Source organism: Megascapheus bottae, chromosome 16 (genome assembly GCF_031878675.1).
Source record: "Megascapheus bottae isolate mThoBot1 chromosome 16, mThoBot2.hap1, whole genome shotgun sequence".
Classification (NCBI taxonomy): Eukaryota; Metazoa; Chordata; class Mammalia; order Rodentia; family Geomyidae; genus Megascapheus; species Megascapheus bottae.
Window position 1 is genome coordinate 35,505,567 of NC_143524.1, and position 23,582 is coordinate 35,529,148.

General features: G+C 45.9%; 1 protein-coding gene across 5 annotated transcripts in view; it reads right to left on the bottom strand.

The window, feature by feature from the left end:
* Window positions 1-23,582, bottom strand: part of Bmal1 (basic helix-loop-helix ARNT like 1) — a 104,668-nt gene that overhangs the window by 39,784 nt on the left and 41,302 nt on the right. The window contains exon 1 of one of the 5 annotated variants that reach the window (XM_090348114.1): window positions 6,923-6,939. The exons of the other annotated variants lie outside the window; for them this stretch is intronic. The gene's annotated coding sequence lies outside the window, so the exon portion shown is untranslated. Of the gene's footprint in view, window positions 1-6,922; window positions 6,940-23,582 lie in introns of those variants that run through there. 5 annotated transcript variants of the gene reach the window in all.

A 23,582-nucleotide genomic window follows, 5' to 3' on the forward strand; every position in this document is an offset into this window, starting at 1 on the left:
CGAGGGTAGAGCTTTAGCCTTGAGAAAACCCCAGGACAGTGCTCAGGCCCTGAGCTCAAGCCTCAAGACTGGCAAAAAAGAAAAGAAAAAGAAATAAAGAAAAAAAGAAGGTGGCAGAGAGGGCTTGGGCACTTGCCTAGCATACATGAGGCCCTAAGTTCAACCCTAGAACTACAGAAGAAGAAAAACAAGGGGATTAGGGAGAAAGTCAATTATGCATCATTGTTTCTCTGACTGGATTAAGTAACAGCAGTGAACCCTTGGGTTTTTCTTTGTGTCAGATATCATCTTTATTGTCTTCTGTGATACTCACTTAAACCTGAAAAACATTCTTAGAAGTAGATACTACTATTTTAAAAGGGGGAGATTGAGGCACAGAGCGGTGGGTGAAGAAACTAGCCAAAGTCACACAGCTGGAGAATGTTAGTGCCCAAAGCTACCCTCCACTCACCGCTGAACATACTGCTCAGCTCTCACTCAAGCCAAGGCCAGGCACAACAGAAAATGACAGATGACATTAAGATAAAACAAATCTTGACTGAGCTAGCCCTTGAAGTTAATGGCTGGAAGCCCCACCAGCATACACACACATCCAGACTTTCATACTCACCCCTGGACAGATGAGAGCAGCCATGTCCCGATATCCCATCTGTGCCTCTGTCAGGGGCTGCCCTCCCTAACCCCATACTCTTGCACTGTGGTCGGAGACAGGAAGCACCCATCCTTAGATTATCCCCCCAAAACTATATTCTCTTCAGGTCTTCCAGACAAGATCCCAAACTCCCCATCAGGAAACACCAGGCCTTCCTATATCCCCAGTCCAACCTCTCCCTGTGCTGGTCTAAGCCCAGGCTATGCCAGAGAGAAGGAACAGTGAAGTTCCAAGGAGCACTAGCTGTGCTGGACACTCCCCTTTGTGCCGAACCCTCTCTGTCACCTGTCACTAGCCACATGCTTTCCTTTCCTTTTGCCTTCTGCACATCTTCTGGGCTGCCCTGCCCCAGCTCCTTGTCACCATGATTATCTCTCTGCTCAACCTCAAGCCCAACACATATAGGACTCTGGTTCCAGATGCCTCCAGCGCCAGTCTATGGCTTATCCACTCTGATGATGATCCGTGAACACACGACCCAGAGCCCTTCTCTCTCCCCTAGATCCCTGAAACATAAAGGAAGGTTCTACTACATTGCCAGTATCAGCCTCCCTGGGATATGTCTTTACTTGGATCAATTTTTTTTCCCCAGAGTCAAATTTGCTTTACAGAAGTTATAGTGTTAAATGCTATTGGAGTTTGTGGACAATAAAAAACAGTGAGGACTTTCTTCCTTGCTTTGCAGACAGGGTAAGAAAGGCTGAGCTGCCATGGCATTTGACATTATTGTTGGACAACTCTTTTCTAAGATGTTCTTTCATAGAAAAACAATAATTAAAACACATACACAATAGCTTTTTCTCTGCTAACTATTCCAAAAGGTATTTGTGACCCAAGAAGCTGTAGATGCCTATAAGAGGGGCCCTGGTTGGCACAACCATTCAAAGAACACCATAGTGAAGAAACTCAGCTGTTCCTCTGAGCAGGGCAGGGAGAAGCTGAACACCAGCCCTTAAGAAACCCTCATCTAGCCAGGCACTGGTGGTTCATGCCTGTAATCCTAGCCACTCAGGAGGTGAGGATCGTGGTGAGACTCATCTCCAATTAACCACTAGAAAAACAGAAATGGTGCTGTGGCTCAAGAGCAGCCTTGAGCTGAAGGACTCAGGGACAGTGCCTGGGCCCAGAGTTCAAGTGCCATGAGTGACCAAAAAAAGAAAGAAAGAGGAGAGAGAGAGAGAGAGAGAGAGAGAGAGAGAGAGAGAGAGAGAGAGAGAGAGAGAAAGAGAGAGAGAGAGAGGGAGGAGGGAGGGAGGGAGGGAGGGAGGGAGGGAGGGAGGGAGGGAGAGAGAGAGAGAGAGAGAGAGAGAGAGAGAGAGAGAGAGAGAGAGAGAGAGAGGAAGAAGAAGAAGAAGAAGAAGAAGAAGAAGAAGAAGAAGAAGGAGGAGGAGGAGGAGGAGGAGGAGGAGGAGGAGGAGGAGGAGGAGGAGGAGGAGGAGGAAAGAAAGAAAGAAAGAAAGAAAGAAAGAAAGAAAGACAGAAAGAAAGAAAGAAAGAAAAGAAACCTACAATCTACAGGAAGACACCCACACCCAAGACCTCACTCTTCCCTGGCCCTGCTCCTGCACAGTGGAAGTCCATGAAAAAGGAGGAGGAGCAGAGCAGGTTGTCTTCATGTTCCAATAACTAGCTACCCCTCCTGGTAGGAAGACTGCACTGCATCCTGTTGTCAGACCTTGCCCAACCAATGCCAGCAGAGGTGACAGCCACAATCTTCACATAGAACCCTTTGCAGTGGCTCTCTGTCTGCATCTGCAATCAGCTGTTCCCAAGGCAGAAGCTGCTCCTCTAGCCAAGATCCTGGACAGAGATGCTGAAGTTGCTTACTATGAGGGTGATGACTATGGCTTGAATGTGTCCCCCAGAGCTCATGGTTAGAAACTTAATCTTTCATGAAACAGTGTGGGGAGGTGGGGCCTTATGAACAATGATGAAGTCATAAGGGTTTTTTCCTCATGAGTGGATGAATGTCATTATTGCAGGAGTGGGTTAGTTATCACAAGATTGCTATGCAGCCAGGGGCTAATGGATCACACCTATAATCCTAGCTACTGGGGAGGCTGAGATCTGAGGATCATGGTTTAAAGCCACCCTGGGCAGGAAAGTCTATGAGACTTAAAAAAGGCTGGAAATGGAGTATGGTTCAAATGGTAAAACACAGTAATGTTCAGGCTCTGAGTGCAAGTCCCAGTCCTGGCACACAAAAACACAAGTGAGTTTTTCTCCTCTTATACTTCCCTGCCCTTTGATTTCCACCATGAAATCAATGACATGGTACACAGTTCCTCACCACCAAGTGCCAGCACCTTGATATTAAACTCCCCAGCCTCTAATTGTAAGAAATAAATTTCTCTCTTTAAAAAAACAAACAAGTTATCCACTCTATGGTGTTCTGTTATACACAAATGGAAAAAGGTGGTGGTGGGAAGGTCCCAGACCTTCCCATTTCAGTAATGAAAGTCCTACATCCAGGAAACCCTTCGGTCTCAGAAAACCTGGGTGAGTCTGTCATTCAGTTATTTCTGCTGTGTGACTCATCAGGAGGTAGCTGACACAAGGAGGAAGAAGGAAATAAATTCTAGAGCCACAGATTAAGATAGATCAGAGAGGCCAGGACAAGATCAGTCCTCACAAGAAACCAATTCCTTCACTGTGGTCATTATCTCGACTCTCCAGTTGAGGAACTAAGACTAGAGGCAAAGATATCTTGCTGAATACAGCCTAACCAGCAAGTGGAGATTGTAACCAAGGAGTGGCCTATCCTGCCTCAAAAAACCATACCCTCTCCCCCCAAAAACAAGGTTAAAAGAAAGAAAAGAAAAACCATCCCTAAGAGTAAAATACAAAGACCCAAGGGAAGGAATGAGGAGGAAATTATAAGAAATTATAAGAAAACCTCAAGGAAGGGGGAAACTGAGCAAACAAGTTCTCTCTGAGCCTGCTGGCAGCCAGGGCAAAGAGGGAAAGAGAAACCTTCATTGTGTGAGCATAGGAAGTTTGAGGAAGCTTATGCAGCAGAGAGAAGAAGGAGAGGCATCTGTAGAGAGTTCCTTTCCATGGGGCTTGAGGAAAGCTGTGCTGAATGGTTCTGGGAAAACAAGCTTTGAAAAAGAATAAAAGTTTCTCTGATTTTTTTTTTTTTTGGTGGATCATGGGGCTTGAACTTGGCCTGGGCGCTGTCCCTGAGCTCTTCAGCTCAAGGCTACTGTCCTACCTCTGGCTTGGGCATTGTTCTTAAGCTCTTCAACTCAAGGCTACCTCCCTACCCTTGTGCCAAGCCCCACTTCCTGTTTTCTAGAGGTTAATTGGAGATAAGACTCTCAGGTCCTTTTGTGCCCAGGCTGGCTTTGAATCTTGATCCTCAGATCTCAGCCTCCTGAGTAGCTAGGATTACAGGCGTGAGCCACTGCACCCAGCGGTTCTCTAATTTTTAAAATTAATATATTAATGTTAGGAAGTGAGGAAGAATTGAGAATAATGCGGTGGGGGAGGGCAGGGATTGACTGGGATGTATTACAATGAAATTCTCTCTTGTGCATTACGTCCATACGCTGCTTTGTTGAATACTAACTACATTGTAGAACTATTTAAAGATGATTTTTTAAAAAAGAAAGAAAAACTTACCCTTATATAAGTAATGTATGCAATTTTTTAAAATTGGGACCCTAGGCACAGCTCACCTTCCCTGTTACCCTACAGTGTGACCCAAGACACTTTGTGAAGATATAGCATGTCATTCAGGCAGCAGCTTTTGGTGAAGTAGCTTAATAAGAAGGTATGCTTAGGAAAACAGACACAATAACCAACCATCTTGACTGCCCAGGCTAGTGGCTGCATGTTCACTGAACTACAACTCCATAAAACCTCAGGAGGGACACCTGTGTTGCCCAAAACTTCCACATGCCCACAACCCAGGAGTAGCAGCCCTGGGTCCAGCAAGGGCTCTGAAAGAGCTGCTTTCCTTCCCCTGCCCAGGGAGGCAGCACGTGGCTCCTTGACCCATTCTCCAATGTTGAGTTTCTCTGATCTGTTCCAGTGGTGGTAGCCTGTAAACAGAAGTAGGACACGGATGGGGCCTTGACCCTGCCTGTATCCCTGCTGGATATGCCAACAGTCTGTGGAGGGTTTAGCTGCTTTGTTGTGCAATGAATAGATTTAGAGAAACTTCACCACGTGGAGCCAGATTATCAAAGGTAACGTGTTCATAGCAGAATCAGTCAATGTAACGTGTTCATAGCAGAATCAGTCAATGAGCCTTTCTGTAGGCTCTAGCAGAAGCCAGGGTAATGGAGATACAGGAAGAAATCTGAAGTCCTTACCTACAATACATCATTGACATAACTGGAGAAGTGAGTATTTGAATAAATCTATGATACATTGCCAAGGCAGGGTCATACTGACAGCTGTGTGAGCCTCAGCAGGCTGCCAGACTCCTGGAGGTGTGGATGCCTTTAGGTATTGTTATGAACAATTTCCAGCAGGTGGCAGTCAAGTGCCTTAAGAAAGGTGCGGTGCAGCATGGATAAGACACAAGGAGGGAAAAACAGTAAGCATAGTGCCTGTTTGGTGGTGGGGAAGAACAGGTAATGGAAGGAAAGGGACCAGGAGGAGGTGAGCCCTTAATCAGGAGCTGCAGTTTACTTGGTAGCTCTGTGGACAGGAATTTGTTCTGAGCAGGCGGGCGGCCTGAAAAACACTAGGTTGTCAGGCTGAGGGATAGCTGCATTTGTGGCACCTGTGTTCACAGTCCTGTGGTATTCTCCAACTCCCCCCCCACCCCCCGCCACCACCCCCACCCCCATGCTTAAGCTAAAATGAATGTAGATGAGAAACTGATTTGGAGCTAAGGGGCTGGATGGGTGGCTGAGAGCTCACAAAGGGGCAGGACTTGTGAAGCGGGGCATTCTAAATAAGAACAAGGCTACTCTTGGGGAAAAAATCCCTCCAATGTAGTGGATGGAAGACAGTCTCTGGAATTCCAGTTTCAGACAACACTAAGGCTTGGCAGGGTGAATCAGAAGTCTAATGAAGAATCGTAGAATAGTTCCCCAAGGCCATGCAGCAAAGGCACTTGGGAAGCATTTGTGAAGGGAGTTATAAATGCATGTCTGCTTGTCTTTGCCACATTGTCTCTGAGATATAGCATAAGGACAATTTGCAATCCCACTGGTCATGGGCGTGCATGTTCAGACTATTGATGGTATGGTGTGGGGATGCTGCCCAGATACAACTGACAGTGAAAGAGCTGCCCAAACTGAGTAGATTGGATGGGAGGTGATGGTAGGGTTTCAAATACTGACTTCATCCCCCATTTCAAGCCTCAGGTCCAACAAATATGAGTGTTATGACACTGGCCACAGTACCTAGTCTCTGTTCATCTTGGCCTCCAAACCACATGATAAGGATGCCAACATTTCCGGCTCTGAGTAATCATGGACTTAAAGGAGACATATAATGTGCTTAGAATGAGGCCTGGCCCAAGTGAACTCGGGTAACTACTATTATATATTTTCTCGGTAACCACCACAAAAACCATAGGTAGCTATGCCCCTTTTACAGATGAAAAACTCTGAGTCTTCCAGGGTAAACAACTTGACCAAGGCCAATGATTTTACATCAAGTTCGTCTTAATTAAAACTTGTAATCTTCCCACCATTTTGTATGGTATCCAGCCTGGACTATTGCATAGCCTCCATACAAAATAAGAAAGGGGCACATTCCAGAGCATGCAGAGATATAAAAATGCTTTACACCGGCCCAAAGTCTGTCATGGAACAGCAATTGCATGGGAATTTATGATGTTATGGAGGAGAGAGAAATGAGAGGGGCGGGGAGGCAAAGTAATGTAAGTTTGTGGAATAAGGGTTAAATGACTGGGTAGATTTCCTTTCTCCAAGGCTTCCTGCCCCTCTGTCCAGGAACAGTGGAGAGACTGAGCCTCCCGGTGTATGAATTCACATGTCATTTTCATTTGGCACTTACTGGTCAAGTGTTCCATGGAACACATGAAGGATTCTCCTTTGTGCTCCACAAAAACATTCAAGACCCCAGGGGCCCTCCTGTGGGACTCTGCCTTTTTTCTCCTCTCCATTAATTTCCACACAAAAGTGCTACCTTTGAAAACAGCCCCAGCTCTTTGTCTCCTATCCCAGGCCTTTTCCCATGAAAAGTAGCCAAGGACCTTTGCCTTGCTCTGGCCCACTTGTACTGTCCAGTGCCTGCTCTCTGGCCTGGCACTGCCCTCAACCTCTTGGCACCCTTTGCATTCACCTTTCTTCAGCCATCTGGAGTTAGGATTTCTCTAAAAGTGTTCCTCTTGCCTGGGCCTGGAGATTGTCTCTATTACCTAGAGGAAAACAAAGGAATCTAAAGCTACATAGAAAGCTCCCAGGTATAGTTCTTTCTGAAATATAATATTTGCTGTTAAGGTGACTATTTTAGAGGCTATATCAGTAATAAATTGTCTTGAAAACTGAAGAAAAAAAAAAAGGCAAGCTCCCAGATGTCTGGAACCAGTGGCTCATGCCTGTGGTCTTCGCTACTCAGGAGGCTGAGATCTGATCATCACAGTCCCAAGTTAGCCTGGGCTGAAAAGTCCCTGTGAGACTCTTGTTTTCAGTTAACAACCAGAAAACTGGAAGTGTTGCTGTGGCTTAAAGTAGTAGAGTATTAGCTTTGAGCAAAAGAGCTTAGGGACAGCACCCAGGCCTAGAGTTCAAGCCCCATGACTGACAAAAAGGAAAAAAGATACTAGTGTCGCCCTCCAGGGGCAGGACTCAGCCTTGTTCTCCTCTATACCCCAACCCCTCTTGCATAATTGCCTCAGCTCTGCAAAGCAACCCGACAAGGCACAGTTTTCTTGTTGGCCTCAGCTTCACTATGGCCCTGCAACCCCAGAGGAGCAGGGGAAGAGACGATGATACTAAGGATAATGCATGGATAAATTACACACAAAAGCCAGGTAATTGAAGACACATTAGTCTGACCGTTATTTTTGTCTGTCTGTCTGTCTGTCTGTCTGTCTGAATATGCCACAGAGCAAGCCAGCCTGGTCCTAAAGACACCAGGAAGAAGACTCTGGAGCCAAAAACTTACTGCCTGAAGTTGAAGGAAATTCTGGAAAACATCTGCATCTTGTTCTAAGGAAACGAAAGAATGTACTGCTGTTACATGGTGGCAAAGGAGAGTTGCTGGCCTGAGGAAGAGTGGATCTAATGGACTGTGAAGGACTCTATGTCTGTAGCTGGAGCTGCTAGGAGACAGGCTAGATAGGTACTGAGGTGAACAGCATGGGCTGAGAAGAGAAATGGAAAGAATATTCCACAGCAGAGAAAGGGCACACTGAAGAATCTTGCCCAGTGTGACCTTCACTTTTCTTCACAGTGAGGTTCAAGGCTGCTTACAAAGTGGGGCTAGCCCAGAGGACAGCCAGGATAGTGTTTTGCAGAGGGCTTAGGCCTGCAGAGCAACATAGCCTCCCAGTCAGGACAGGCACAGGCATGAATCCAAAACTGGCCACTCAGAAAATATGTACAGGAAGAGATTACAGGACCTCCTAAGACTTGGACTAGCTGGCATAGGCAGGGTGAGAAGACGCTAGACACAGGAGAAGAGGTAAGACAGGCTGGCAGGCAGTACAGTGCTTCTTGGAACCCAATCTCAGTTCTGCCACTTCATAGTTGTGTGTCCTGGGCCAGGTGACCTCTAGAAAACATGGTTTCCTTCTGTGTAAAAGGGGAAGGACTTTCCTTCCTAAATTGCTGGGAAACTGGATTGCACTGAATGTTTATAACGATTTGAAACTTTAGGAAGATGGTGAGGGATGGTGAGTCAGGGTGCCGGAGAGATACAAGAAAGTTGATGTTGAATGATCTCTGAGGTTGCAGGATACTATGGAGAGGGGACCTAGGAGACATCATGGGTTAACTTTGCAGCAGGAAGCATGAGGACCGGGCAGAATGTGAAAGGTGGGTGGAATCTGCAGAGCCCAGCCCTTCTTTCACCAAAACACAGACCCAGAACGCTCCAAGAAAGCTGGGACTAAGATAATGAGGAAGCTAAGTCAGTGGGTGGTGGTAGGTGACAGAATTTTGGAGTTGCTCAGGGAGATGAGAGGGAGAGAGCAAAGTACAATGGTTTTGTCACAGAGGCAGCTACCCTCAGGAGAGAAGGAAAAGCCAGTGGGCTGATGGCTGCAGATGGACTGGTGACACTGTAACATCTAGCTGAGGACCTCCTCAGGGCACCTCAAGCTTCATCAATACCCCTGAGCCTTCAAGCAATGCATCTAACACATGTGTGGCAGCCAGAGGTGCCAGGTGAGTCCTGTGTGAAGGAACTGGCAAAGTGAGTAAATTTCCATCCCAAACTACATGTGGTTGAGATTGCAATTTGGGATGAATTTGTAATAATGAAGACACTGTGAGTGTGCTGGCAGCAATCACTCATTCATCTTGTAGTAAATATTTGCTGAGGGCATCCAAGTGCCAGGCACTGTCCTCCACGGCAAGGTTGGGATGGGGCAGGGAGACCAACCCTTGTCCTTGCTTGGTACACAGACTGGTGTGGACAGGAAGCAAAGGAAACACAGAAGTAAATCATGTCAGACACTGGGTGGTGATAAATGCTTAGGAGAGGTGGGGAGGAAGGCTGGAGATGAGGGCAGGCCCAGAGAGACAAGACAGCTGTGAGGAGGGAGGCTGGGACACTACAAGCAGCAGAGCAGAGATACCAGCAACCCAAGACCTGGGACAGCTGGAGGAGGAGGAGGAGGGGGAGGAGGGGGAGGAGGGGGAGGGGGAGCAGTCAGGGCACAGAGCAAGCTGAGAGCTGACCACTCTGAGGAGGTAAGTGGAGCCCCATATAGGTTTCAAGTCTGGCTATCCTGATGATAAATGGACTGTGGGGAGGAGAGGGGAAGGGAGGGGAGGGGAACTAGGGTTGGTGGGTGGAGGGGTGTTAAGTGACTGAACCTCAGATGTCTTCCTAAGGCAGGAAGAGGGGGGTCTAGGGAGAGAAGTGCCTTGTTGTCCCCCATCATTGAGGGCAAGAGTGGCTGGTTTGGGACATGTAAGGTGGGGACAGGGACAGCTGGCCAAGCTGCCTCAAATTACACACAGCTGCATGTGGAGGTGACAAACACAAGGAGGACGGCCACCTCTTGACCCTTTTGAACCAGAGTCCATCCCACAAGAACAGCACACAGATGGCCAGGGCAGTGCCTGCCCAGACAGCCTTAAGTGGCCTCCGAGGAAGGCACTGCTATCAACATGGTGGGGGTGACGTGAGTCAAGGTCGTGAAGCAACTTGTGCAAGTCTTCCCAGCGTGAAGGGACAGAACAAGGACTGGAATCCAGGGATGTTCAACTCCAGAGGGGCACGTGCCTTTATTACTTTCAGAGTGAAAGCTCTGTCCTGAATGGGAGAAGCAGGGCAGGCAGGTGCACACCCATGGCCACTGCCCCCAGTGCCGAGCTGCCCAAACCAGAAACAAGTGCAGTTACCCAGTGCGCATGTACAGGCAGTGAGGAAACAGCAGATCTGTTGAAGGGGTCGACTAAAGGTTAACCAGATGATGCCTCTGTTTCAACTCGGCACGACCGACAAATTTCTTAAGATGTACTTGGCCTTTTGCCTGTTAGCAAGCACCATGCAAGCAAGAAGCCTTCATCTTGTGATGGGTCTCTGGGTTTTAATGCCTCAGATAGAAGATATTGGGCTGCATGAACTCTGATCTCAGGAATGACCTACAAGTTCCTCTTAACTGAAACAGACTTGGCCTGGTTTCTTGCAATTTCTCTTTCCTGTGTGAGGAGTTAAAAATGACCAGGTTGTTTTTTGTTTTTCTTTTTCTGCCAGTCCTAGGACTTGAACCTGGGTACTTCCTGAGCTGCTTTTGCTCAAGGCTAGCACTCTATCACTTGAATCACAGCACCATTTCCAGCTTTTTCTGTGTATGTGGTACTGAGGAATTGAACCCAGGGCTTTATGCATGCTAGGCAAGCACTCCACTACTAAGCCTGTAGCTTTTATTTGGAGAGACGATTCATTTAGTTCTCAAAGAGCTAGCTAACTCTGAGAGAGGTCAGGTAACTGCTTGCCCCACATTCACAAAGGGGACAGCCAGGACTGCGTCAGGGATGATGGGCTCCAGAGCTCTGTGACAGGAGAAGGAGGACTCTGTTCTGGATTAAAACAAATCCAAGCCCAAATCTTTGAGGAAGCCATAAAATGGAAAATACTTCAGATAAAAATAAGCAAAGAGGCTTGGCACGGTGGCTCATGCCTGTAATCCTAGCTACTCAGTAGGCTGAGATGGTGGCTCAAAACCAGCCTGGGCATTAAAGTCCACAAGATTCTTATAGCCATTTAGCCACTAGAAAACCAGAAATGGCGTTGTGGCTCAAGGGTAGGGTGGTAGCCTTGAGCTGAAGAGCTCAGGGACAATGTCCAGGCCCAGAGTTCAAGCCCCACGACCAGGGGGAAAAAAAGCAAAGAATAGAAATGGCAAGTCACAAAAAGATGAGCTACAAAGACCAATAAATATAGGAAGACATGTGATCAACATATAATATTAAATAATGAGATGTCATGTCCACTGCCTACAATAGCAGAGATCATGCTCCTACAGACACAATCAAACATGAGTGAAGGTGTCTTGAATAAACATCAGAATGTAAACTGGTACCAGTTTTCTAACAGAAATAGAGCATTAAGCATAAAAAGCTTTAAAAAAGATCTATTTCTTTGGAAAAGGTGATTATATGTGTAATTAAATTAAGTGTATGCTAAGGATATCATTTCATAACATTTATCTATATGAACATAGATGTAATATATGCATACCAATGAATACCTGCAGATTGTCTTACAGCATTAAAACACAGAATAATCAAAAACATCTAAATGTTCCTCTGCAGAGGACTGGTGAGATAAATTACAGGTATATTTAAGATGAAGACGTCTTGTTTCTCTGGCAAACAGTGAATACAGTTAAAACTTATGACTTCTACTATAGATGCTTAGATAAAAGGTTATTTCTAAGAAAAATGGAACCATCCCCTTTTATGTCAAATGTGAACTAAAGTTTCTCTAGCAAATCTCTAAGCAAACACACACATGCACTCTATCTCATCTTCAGTATTACAACCCAAAAGAAGCCAGGTAAGCATCTTTCCATGTCGCCTAGGATAGCCTCAAACTTGGGATGTTTCTCCTTTATCACCCATATGCTAGCATATGCTACCATACCCTCACTTAAACCAATGACTCTTGAAATCAAATTTGTTTATGATATAACTTACCCATGCTTGTAATTTTGAAAACATTCAATATAAGACTCTGACTCCAGGCCAGGAGTTTGGCCTAGTGGTTAAAGTGCTTGCCTAGCATGCATGAAGACCCGGGTTCGATTCCTCGGTACCACATACATAGAAAAAAGCCGGAAGTGGTGCTGAGGTTCAAGTGGTAGAGCTCTAGCCTTGAGAAAGTCCGAGGACAGTGCTCAGGCCCTGAGCTCAAGCCCAGGCCTGGCAAAAAAAAAAAAAAAGACTCTGACTCCAATAGAAAGAATAATGCAGGGCTAGAAGTTTGGCTTAGTAGGTAGAGTGCTTGCCTAATAGGCACAAAGACCCGGGTTGGATTCTTCGGTACTACATATATAGAAAAAAGCTGGAAATGGTGCTGCGGCTCATGTGGTAGAGCTCTAGCCTTGAGAAGGCCCAAGGATGGTACTCAGGCCCTGAGCTCAAGCCCCAGGATTGGCAGAAGAAGAAGAAGGAGAAGGAGAAGGAGAAGGAGAAGGAGAAGGAGAAGGAGAAGGAGAAGGAGGAAGAGGAGGAAGAGGAGGAAGAGGAGGAAGAGGAGGAAGAGGAGAAGAGGAGGAAGAGGAGGAAGAGGAAGAAGAGGAAGAAGAGGAAGAAGAGGAAGAAGAGGAAGAGGAAGGGGAAGGAGGAGGCAACAATAGATAATAAGAGAAATGACGTAATGAAATGTTGGACTTTTGCATAGCAAATGGGTACTTATACTTGGCATTTATATTTCCAGACAATATATTGTATACTAACATTATTTATGTGTAAAATGAAGTTAGACTCCAGGCTCAAATCATGATAATCAGAGGCTTGTATATATGAATGTCCACTTAAAACATTATATACTGGTGTACACAGACAGTCCTTTGTTCCCCAAGCATTTCATGTAACATCTTTAACCCCTTCCCCCATATAAAAAACCCTGTCCAGGTCACTCTAACAGCTAAATCACCACAAGTTTCCAAGATGTCCTATAGGCGGCGCCATAAACCCACTCTGAGCCAGTAGCATGCTTCAACCCACTCTTTACAAAGATAGTAACCTAAAGCCATACAGAAAATGAGTGTCTATAGGACTAGAAAAGGAGGAGGAAGAGACAGTGAAGGAAAAAGGAAATTGCTCTGTTAATATTAATATCTATCCCTCTAGACAATGTGCCAGGTACTTTCTGTTATACTCATACAGGCTTTCATCTAATCTCCTGTCAACGGTCTCTCTGTCTCTCTCTCTGTCTCTCTCTCTGTCTGTCTGTCTGTCTCTCTCTCTCTCTCTCTCTCTCTCTCTCTCTCTCTCTCTCTCTCTCTCTCTCTCTCTCTCTCTCTCTCTCTCTCTCTCTCCTTTCCTCCCTCCAGATAAAAAACACAGAATTTTATGGAAGTTAGGGCACTGCTCAGAGTTCCATTTTTTGGAAATGATACAGGGAGATGTTATCCAGTGCTTTTTCTATTGCTTCAAGCTGCTTCTCCTTCAGGTCTCTGAACCCTCCCACCTTTGGGACCAGGCCCCTCACTTTGCTGCTTATGTAGGAAATGTGACTGGGGCATACTTTCAGAAAAGCAACTCATCAAGAACTTGACAGTTCAATCTTGGCCTCTCAGTTCTCTAGCCCAGGCATTCTAGCAAAAGCCCAACCTGAACCATTGGATGCTATTGAGGGAAATATATATTTGGATCCTGTACCCCCAGTTTTGGAAGGCTGGTGGTCATCACACTGTCCAGCCTACCGTAGCTAGAGACTCAACATTGCATTGAGATTGAAAGGAATGAGCTAGCATTGCATTCCATAGGCATCCAGACTTTTACTTTCAGGCCCTAGAGCTGCGACTAGGTACTTTAAATAAGCCTACTGTGGTAGACTGTTCAGAAACAACCTATGAACAGACCTTGTTTGTGACCTTCATCAAATCCTATCACTTTAGGAGTCTGGGCAGGGCTTGGATGAATCCATTTGCTGGTAACAGTGCAGAGGCCTCTGCCCTGCAGCCCGTCCTGTCAAAAAACAAACTCTGAAGTGGTTTCATGGAAAATGGTTCAACTCAGACTCCTGTCAAATGATTTCTTGCAAAGTAAGTTAAATCAGGGCCAGCTCAAGCCTGGTGCACCGCAGGCCTATTTTTAGCACTATGCAGAGAAGGTTGTGAGATATTCAAGCACCAGAGCTCAGTGCACACACTGCTCAGATCTCCTCTGCCTTCACCAGTATGGCTTTAGAGGCGCGTGGGCCTCTTGTTCCTTGTTTCTTCACTGGTGAGATGAGGATCACGAGAGCAAACACCTCACAGGGAGGTTGTGAATAGCACATAAGACAATTCATGGAAGGAGCGGACGACGCCTGGCACATGGCAAGAGGCTCACGCACTCAGCAGATGTCTCTCCTACTAAGTATTACTATCCTGCTGATTGCCCAGTCACATGAAGAATGGCTGGAGGCACTGGGGAACACTGAAGGACATAAACCGAGTGCGAAAGGGATGGAGCATGAGTTCAGAAATACTATTTTCAAACTTCTGAAGTAGAAGCATGCCAGGCCCACAGACCTTTGTTCTGTGTGGCTACCAAGGCAGAAGTAGGTCAATGAGGAAAGTGCCAAGAGGCAGACTGGAAGTCAGAATAAAGAAGGCTTTTCTGGGCACCAGAGTTATCCATAAAGGGACTAGGCAGAATGCCTGGTGTTGAGGTGCCTGAGTGGGGCATACACTTGGGCTTTCTTGTGCCACTGGCCATGAGGGGTGGCCTGTGATGTCACTTCCTGCTGGACCATTCTATCACTTCGATAATGAGTGAAAAAAACCAGTGCTGACAGTCAGGGTGCGGCTGTTTACCTGGAAGAATGGATGGACTTTGGACCAGCCTTCAGGACTTTTACTTATTGCTCTGATCTGAGTACCATTACTTACTGGTGATCAGCAACAGCTCAAGGAACTAAAACTTCTTTTTTTGGGGGGGGTACATACTACTTGAGCCACATTTAGCCCTTTCCACTTTGGTTTACGTTTTGACAATGTCCTGTACTTGCTTTCCAGGCAGACCTTAACTGTGATCCTTTCATTTCTGCTTCTCAAATAACTTTGATTAGAGAAGTGTACCTACCGTACCAGGCCAGACTTATTTTAGACAGATTTTTGCCAGTCTTGGGGCTTGAACTCAGGGCCTAGGCACTGAACCTCTTAGTGCTCAAGGCTCACTCTCTACCACTTGAGCCACAGAGCCACTTCTGGCTTTTTCTGAGTACTGGAGTTTATTGGAGATTTAAAAAAAAGAAAGTCTCAAAGACTTTTCTGTCCAGGCTGGCTTCAGATTGAAATCCTCAGATCGCCTGAGCAGCTAGGACTGCAACTACTAGGATTGAGCCACTGGCAACCACCTCCTAATGTATTTTCTTTCTCTTTCTTTTTTCTTTCTTTCTTTCTTTCTTTCTTTCTTTCTTTCTTCTTTCTTTCTCTCCTTCTGCCTTCCTTCCTTCCTTCCTTCCTTCCTTTTTTCTTTCTTTTCTTTCTTCCTTTCTTTCTTTCTTTCTTTCTTTCTTTCTTTCTTTCTTTCTTTCTTTCTTTCTTTCTTTCTTTCTTTCTTTGTGGGTCATGGGGCTTGACATCTAGCCCGGGCACTGCCCCTGAGTTTTTCAGCTCAAGTCTACTGCCCTACGCCTGGGTCTGGGCACTGACCTTGAGCTCTTCAACTCAAAGCTACCGACCCTACCACTGAGCCACAGCCTCACTTCCTGTTTTCTAGTGATCACGTACTTTAGTGCCTGGGTTGGCTTTGAACCATGGTCGTCAGATCTCAGCCTCCTGAGTTGCTAGGATTACAGGCATGAGCCACTGCGCCCAGCTCTAAGGTATTCTTAAATAGCAGTCCTATTTCTCCTTCTTTTGTAGCTGAAATTACAGATGTGTGTCAGCATTCTTGGTCCCCTCCAAAAGGGGGGAATAACTGCTTGATGCTGGGGCAGTAATCACACAATACGAAATGACCGGAGGGGAGCAAGAAACATCTTACTTTAAAAACAGTATCAGTTAGGGGCCAGGAGTTTGGCCTAGTGGTTAAAGTGCTTGACTAGCATGCACGAAGACCCAGGTTCAATTCCTTGGTACCACATACATACAAAAAAGCCGGAAGTGGTAGAGTTCTAGCCTTGAGAAAGTCCAAGGACAGTGCTCAGGCCCTGAGCTCAAGCCCAGGACTGGCAAAAAATAAATAAATAAATAAAATAAAAACCGTATCAGTTATATATGCCATTTGGATTAGAGGTACTCAATGAGGAAATGATCAGGCCTGCTGGCTCCAAGACTGTGACCAGCCCAGTAAATCTGGAGGTCGTTTCTTTATCAGTCAACCACAAACACAAACATGCCCCCTGACCTGGGGCATGCCTCCTAGACCAGAGTTGCAGGTATACACCGAGAAAGATGCTGGGACAAGCAAGAGACAGAGGCAAGGAGGGCTGGGCATCTGCTCACTGAAATACGGTTCAGAGACAAGGCATCTCGGTGGTGCTGTCCATCATGGGATATTGTGATATTTTTTTGGTCAGCCATGGACTTAAACTCTGGGCCTGAGTACTGTCCCTGAGCTCTTCAGTTCAAGGCTACCGCCCTACCCCTTGAGCTACAGCACCACTTCCTGTTTTCCAGTGCTTAATTAGAGATGAGTCTCATGGACTTTAGTGCTTGGGCTGGCTTTGAACTGTGATCCTCAGATCTCAGGCTCCTGAGTAGTTAGGATTACAGATGTGAGCCATTACACCTGGCTTATTGTGATCTTTATAAACTATAAAAACTAAAAATAGACAGCACTAGGAACTATAAATTATAAACGCTTGTATTGATATAAAAGAAATCCAAGGGGGAAAAAAGCCTAATTCCCAAATTACAGCTCATCAGCTATTTTCAGATTCTTGTCTTGTATACTTGTTACTACCAATTCATTAATCTCAACTCTGAGAACTTAGGGGTAAAAACACGCATGGAGATGGCCGTGGGGATTATGTTGCGTACTCATTAAATACCATCTGGCAGCACCTAACAACGTGTCTGAGATCTGTAATCCAGGATCTCAGAGAGGAGAGAGACAGAGCGTATCTTCTCAGAGAGAAAGAACTCCATGATGTCAAGGCTCTAGGTTTGGATCTAAGCTGCAGGATTTGTCCCCACTTCCTCTGCAATGGCAATGTGTCACCATCCCTCACTCTGTTTGGCTGTCTATCTGTAGCCAGATCCCACTGTTCCTTTCTCCTCTACAGTTGTTCCTTCCTGACTTGTTCTTTTCCCTGCTGACTGCTTCAGCCTGAATATAGGCTCAGGCTACCTCCCTCCTGGCCTACTCACATTCCCTAATCCCCTGGCCTCTAGAGCTGCCCATGTCATCCTTTCTCAGTGAGATTTCCTAAGGCCCACTCTGGTCTGGACATTGTGCCCCGACTATACACAATGACAAGAAAAGGTGTTATCTCACAGGCCAACTCTAGTCCACAGGTGCTGGCTACCAGGATTGGTTATCTATTCTGTGTAGGGGAGCATCAGAAGGATGGGAGCATGGCACTGGTGCCACTCACATCCTACCTGAATAAGGGGCAGGCATTCAACAGAATCCAGAGGTGCCTGGCTTCAGCCTGTATCCCATTCCTTCATTCCCTTCTGTATTCCTAGGAAATCTTCCCAATGACCTAGTCCCAAAACTCTCCAAATTCATATTCACTGTCACCTGTGGCTCAATGCCCCATGTTTGCCCTCACCCCAACATCCAGCCACTGTGTGGCACCTTTTTCAATCGAAACCTCTGCAACATTAATAAAGCTCTCCCAATGGGTAAGAGAGCAACTGAATTCACCTTTACCATGGCATCCAAATACTGAGACTGCTGAATTCCCCACTGGTACCATTCCAATCACTCAGTGGAACTGTGGTATATATACGACTCACTCTACTTCAACGGCAATTTGTCCACTACCTCAGCTGTTGTATCTTCTGAGACTGTGAACCCCTGTGGGGCTGTGAACATAGCATAACCCAGTGGGACACAGTTGCAGAAAAGCAGAGACCCCTCTCCCCCTCCATCATGACTGTCATTATGGGTCCCTAGGCAACATTCCCTTCTAGGTCTTGACTTCCCACTTACGGCAAGAAGTAGTGGAACTTGAGGGTTTCCAAGGTTCTTTCCAGTTTTAACACATATAAGAGCACGGGCCAAAATGCACAGGACTTTTTCTAGCCGTGTGGGTAATAATAACTCGGCACTGCACTCGGTGAGATTGCACAACACTGTTCCTTCAAGTGGCACGGATCCGCCACTGCAGTGAGTGCAGATTCTTAAGGGGCACTCAGTGCTCTAGGATGATGTTTGTGCAGTAAAGTATGATGGACAAAGAAGAGTAAATTTATCTCCCTCTGAGAACATAAGTATACCGTTCTATATTTATACCTTCTGTCTCTTAATTTAGATGGGAAGAACAACTTTCTGATCAGCCCTCACTTGCCAATAATTCCATTCTACATGTAAATGAAGAGTAGGAGTCATATAAGTTCACAGATTGAATGGATGGCTGATTTACAAAGCCCTTAAGAATATGGCTGCAGGCCGATGCTGGCAACCCCATAATTAGATATGGCATGCTTTGCAATGATGTATTTTTTACTGTTTTTTTAATAACTCAGTCCTCCTTCTGGGATGAGGGGAAAAATGGAATTGGTTAAAAATAAATTGAGATTTAGTGGCTTTTCAGCCTTCTGCTGCTTGTTGCTCAAAATATTCTATAAATAAGAGAAGCCCTGCCCTATAGTGCACTGTAAACACCCACAGACACTCAGAGCCAAATTCTTCCAATTATGACCCTGTGCCTGTTGCCAAGCTACTGCAAGGACCTACTTGAAAGACAGCCATCTAGGCCATTTCCTGATTAAGCTGCCCTGTAGCAAGGAATTGAGGCCTGCTGCTTCACCATCGTATCTGGCCTCAAATAATCATTACATGATCTTGAAATTAAGCCTTTTCCTTGTGATAGAGTTGCAACTCAGAGGTTACTGCAAAACTAAGCACCTGCCCATCTGTCCATCTACCTGAGGGGTGTGTGTGTGTGTGTGTGTGTGTGTCTGTGTCTGTGTGTGTGTGTGTTGGAGATCTAAAATCAGGTGGCAGAAGTGAATGTGCAGCAGCAGTTCATTGTGTTGAGCAAATCAAGGTCAAACAAAAGTAGGTCAGCTATCCACAGGATAGGTGAGTCAGAAACAGCTTATCCTTCTGCAGACTGCTTTCCTCTCTCAACAGCTGGGGTCAGCCATTGTTCAGTGCAGAGGTTGAAATGGCCATTTTTTATACTCTAAGGGGAGCAATGTGGCTGGTATTGGGTGCCGGGATGTTTGGCCTTTCAAATGCCCATGCAAGAGTCTGAGCTGCACTTCTACCAGGTGCTCCTGCTACTTCCACAATCTCTAAAAGAACTATGTGCAGAGAATCAGGGGATTGCCATGTGCCCCATTCTCACTGAAAGAGATTACTTCCAGCTCCTTAGAAACCAGAATGCTCAGTGTAGCTCTGAGCAAAATGGGCTTTGGCTGGAAATGAAGCAGCTTCCTTTCCCACATGAGGAAGGCTCAACTATTTCAGACTCTGAGAGCAGCACGTGAGGCCTTCAAAAGGCCCTAGAACATGGGTCCCAGGATAGGAACTTCCACTCTTAATGGAGCAAGCACCTCCCAAAAAAGAACTGAGGTATACTATGTAGTCATGCCTTTTAAACTCATAATCAGGACCTGTATTCCTAGTGAGGCAGAATTTTGAAAAGCAGGAGCCCTGAAATATTTGGGGTATAAGGGTCATGAAGCATTGAGCCTTTTCTGAGAGGTCTACCTGCCCTAGACATCCAGTTCACAGATATTTTCTATACCTCTTCCACTACCCCAGGGTTCTAATTCCTCAATTATTATCATGAGCTTGTGCATTTGGGTCTGTTTTGATTAAATATGATCATCCTGAGAGCAGTGGGCTGGGGTCATGGCTCAAGTACTGGAGTGCCAGCCAAGCAAAGTTCAAATCCTACTACACACACACACACACACACACACACACACACACACACACACATACACACACATTTTTAGTTCTTTTTTATTTTTATTTTTTATAAAGGTAATATACAAAGGTTATATAAGTCAGGTAAAGTGTACATTTCCTTTTCTTTTTTTTTTTTGCCAGTGGGCTCAGGGCCTGAGCACTGTCCTTGGGCTTTCTCATGGCTATAGCCCTACCACTTAAGCCTCAGCACCACTTCTGGCTTCTTTCTATGTATGTGGTATCAAGGAATCGAACCTGGGTCTTTGTGCATGCTAGGCAAGCACTCTACCACTAGGCCAAACTCCTGACCCCTACTTTTTTTCTTTTTCTTTTTTCTTTTTTGTTGTTGTTGGTCGCAGGGCTTGAACTCTGGGCCTAGGCATTGTCCCTCAGCTCTTCAGGTCAAGGCTAGCACTCTATGACTCCAACCACAGCACCACTTCCCATTTTCTGGTGTTTAATTGAAGATAAGTCTCATGGACTTTCCAGCCCTGGTCTATGAACTGATATCCTCAGATCTTAGCCTCCTGAGTAGCGAGGATTACAACGTGAGCCACCAGCACCCAACTATATTTCCTTTTCAACAATGTCACTCCTTCCCTCGCTCCCTCCCAGTTTTTCCCTTTCATCCTCTACCCACAAGTCCTATAATTCATTTTCAACATCGTGTCTAGCGAGTATCACTACTGCATTTGTTCATCCTTTGCCCCTCCACTTCTGTGCCTCTCCTTACACTCTCAAAGACAGACAATCAATAAACAAGACAGAAAATAAAAACAGCAGCCAAAACAAAAAAAACCCTCTTGTTTCCATTTCCTGGAGTTCATTTTGATGAGTAATATTTTATGTGATTAGATGCACATAGGTATTGCACCTTTGTGTTCTTCTCCTAAGAATATCCTTCAAAATTATAGTTTTGAAAACAATATGGCTGTGTGCAGTAGCCCCCACCTCTCATCCCAGTAAAAAGGGAAGCACAAATAGGAAGATCATAGTCCAGAGCAGTCCAGGGATAAAGCAGACTTTATCCAGAAAATAACCAGTGCAAAAGGGACTGACAAATGGTTCAAGTTGGAGGGTGCCTACTTAGCACAAAATTATGAGTTTGAACACCAGTCCTACCCAAAAACCACTGGAACTGTCTCTGGCTTTTAGCATGTGCTCAATAAATATGCACTGAAGAAATACATGCATGACAAACCTCTGCCAGGGCGTCATGCCGACCAGGTTCCCACAGTCCCCACAACAACGTGACCAGGTAGAGTCACTGGATCTCTGGCACAATGAGAAGCAACAAAGCTCAAAGAGGATTCATGCCTGGCCCAGGGTTGCATGTTTTAAAGTGATTAAACTGAAATTCAAAGCTAAGCATGGAGAGTTCAAGTTCTAGCCTTATAATGAGCAGCCATTGCCATTCTAATTGAAGGGGGGCGGTGTTTGGGAGGTGCTTGTCAGAAAGAGCTTGGAGCAGAGTAGATAGAGCTCTACCTCCACACTAGCTGTGTGGCCCTGGGCTGGGGCTAGACTGGTGACAGTGGTGATGATTACATCTGCAGTGTGCTATTATTTACTCACAGAACACTGTCTGACACATAGTGAGCAAGTACTTTTGTGCTTATGAAATAACATATGTTTTTAATTTAATTTTTACAACTCTATGAACCCTCCCTGTGTGATCTCCATTTTGCAAATTTCTAAAAAGAAAGTAGAAGAGGCTAAGTGATATTTCCAAGGGCCATCGATAGTTGCAATTCCATCCAGATCTGTGCAACTCTAAGTCTGGAAAGGACAACTGAATCCATGTGAAATATCTAATGCTGTGCCAGGCACACAGAAGCTGTCCAATGTCACTGTTCATATCACTCCTGCGACATGGAAACCTTTGGAAGGGAGAGGAGAGGTGGGAGGTGAGCATGTGGCTCTGCAGATGGTAGCATTTCATTTCACAGGACTCAACAAGCCTGACTGGGGACTCTGAATCCATACTCGGGAGATGGGACGACACACCCTGAGTAAAAGACGCAGAGGGACAGACAGTTAGATGAGCAAGAATGTGTTCATTCTGAGATGAAAAGACTTTCATCAAACTTGAAGCGGAAAGCAGTTTTGTAAGAGTGTGTTTTGTAGCATTAAATACCATGCAAAGCCTCGGCTAGGAATGCAAGCCTGTAGGGAGGCTGGCTCCCTGGTTCTGAGGAAGGGCATGGGTTCCTGTGCATACGTAAAGTGAGGGAGACACTGGACCTCTGCCCATCAGCAAACTGTACCAGGGACTTGACCTGTACGCTCAAAAGAAATAAGGAGAGAGAAAAAGAGAGACAGAGACACTGAGACACACAAAGGGAGCAACAGGAAAGAAGCAAGGAAAGAAAGGCAGGAAGGCAGGAAGGCAGGAAGGCAGGAAGGCAGGAAGGCAGGAAGGAAGGAAGGAAGAAAGGAAGAAAGGGAGGGAAGGGGAAGGAGGGAGGAAGGTTTTTTCAAAGTAGGTCTGCTATGGGGTTAAATATGGAGAAATATAGCCATTACAAAAAAAAAGAAGGGATGATGTAGCGTGGTTTATGGTGGGAGGTTCAATGGGTCCACTCCAGAAGGAAGAACTCATAGCCATTGATTGGCACAGCCATTTTAAGCTCCTTCCTTTAGAAGCTTGCAGGAGGCTGTGGAGCTGCCCCAGAGGGCTCCTCACAGCACCCACAGCGTTACACACAGCTTGCCTCCCTCCCCAGGCTTACGTTTACTTGGTGAGAAAACCATCAGGTGGCCAGCCTCTCTCCACACAGCTTGTCCCCTCTCCTGCTGCTCTTAGAAAGGAAACCCAATGCAAACACTCTACCAATGCAATCAACGAGCCTTAGAGGTCTTTGGGCCCTACCATCTACCCCCTCATTTCCCTTCAGCCCAGGCTCAGCACCAATTTTCTGGACCATTTTAACAGGCTGTGAAGTAGTTCTGCTGCCTCCCGCCCACAGCTCAGCCCCCACACTGCCACCAGCTGGCTTTCTAAAATAAAAGTGCTGACCACGTCACTCACCTCCTGAAAGATGTCTGCTAGAATTGCACTACCGATGGAATAAAGGCCAAAGTCTCTGGCTGCAAGCAGGCATGTGCTAAACTCCATCATTTGTTCATCGGGACCTGAAACTCAGGTTTCATGTCACAGCCTGTGTCCTAAGCTCAGAATTAGGCTCTGGGGGGTGGGGGTGAGTGCCATAAACGAGACAAGGACTCCCCCAGAAGATTTACATCTGAATAGACTAAGATACTAGGGCTTATAAAGACAGATAATATAAAATCAACTTGTGCTAAATGCTAGGGAAGAAAAATGAGGCAGGGTAAAAAGATAGAAGGACAGAACTGGAGGACAGACAACCGGAACAAGGACAAAATGGTGCTGTCAGATAGGTGAGAGAACACTTCCTTCAACAGAGACTAGAACATGAGAATAAGGGAGGGAAGATGAGGAGGAAGAACAAGTGATGGGGCTGGAGACAGCAAGTGCAAAGGCCCTGAGGTAAGAAAGACAAATAGCAAGAAAGCCATAGTATCTGGAACACAGTAAACAAAGAAGACAG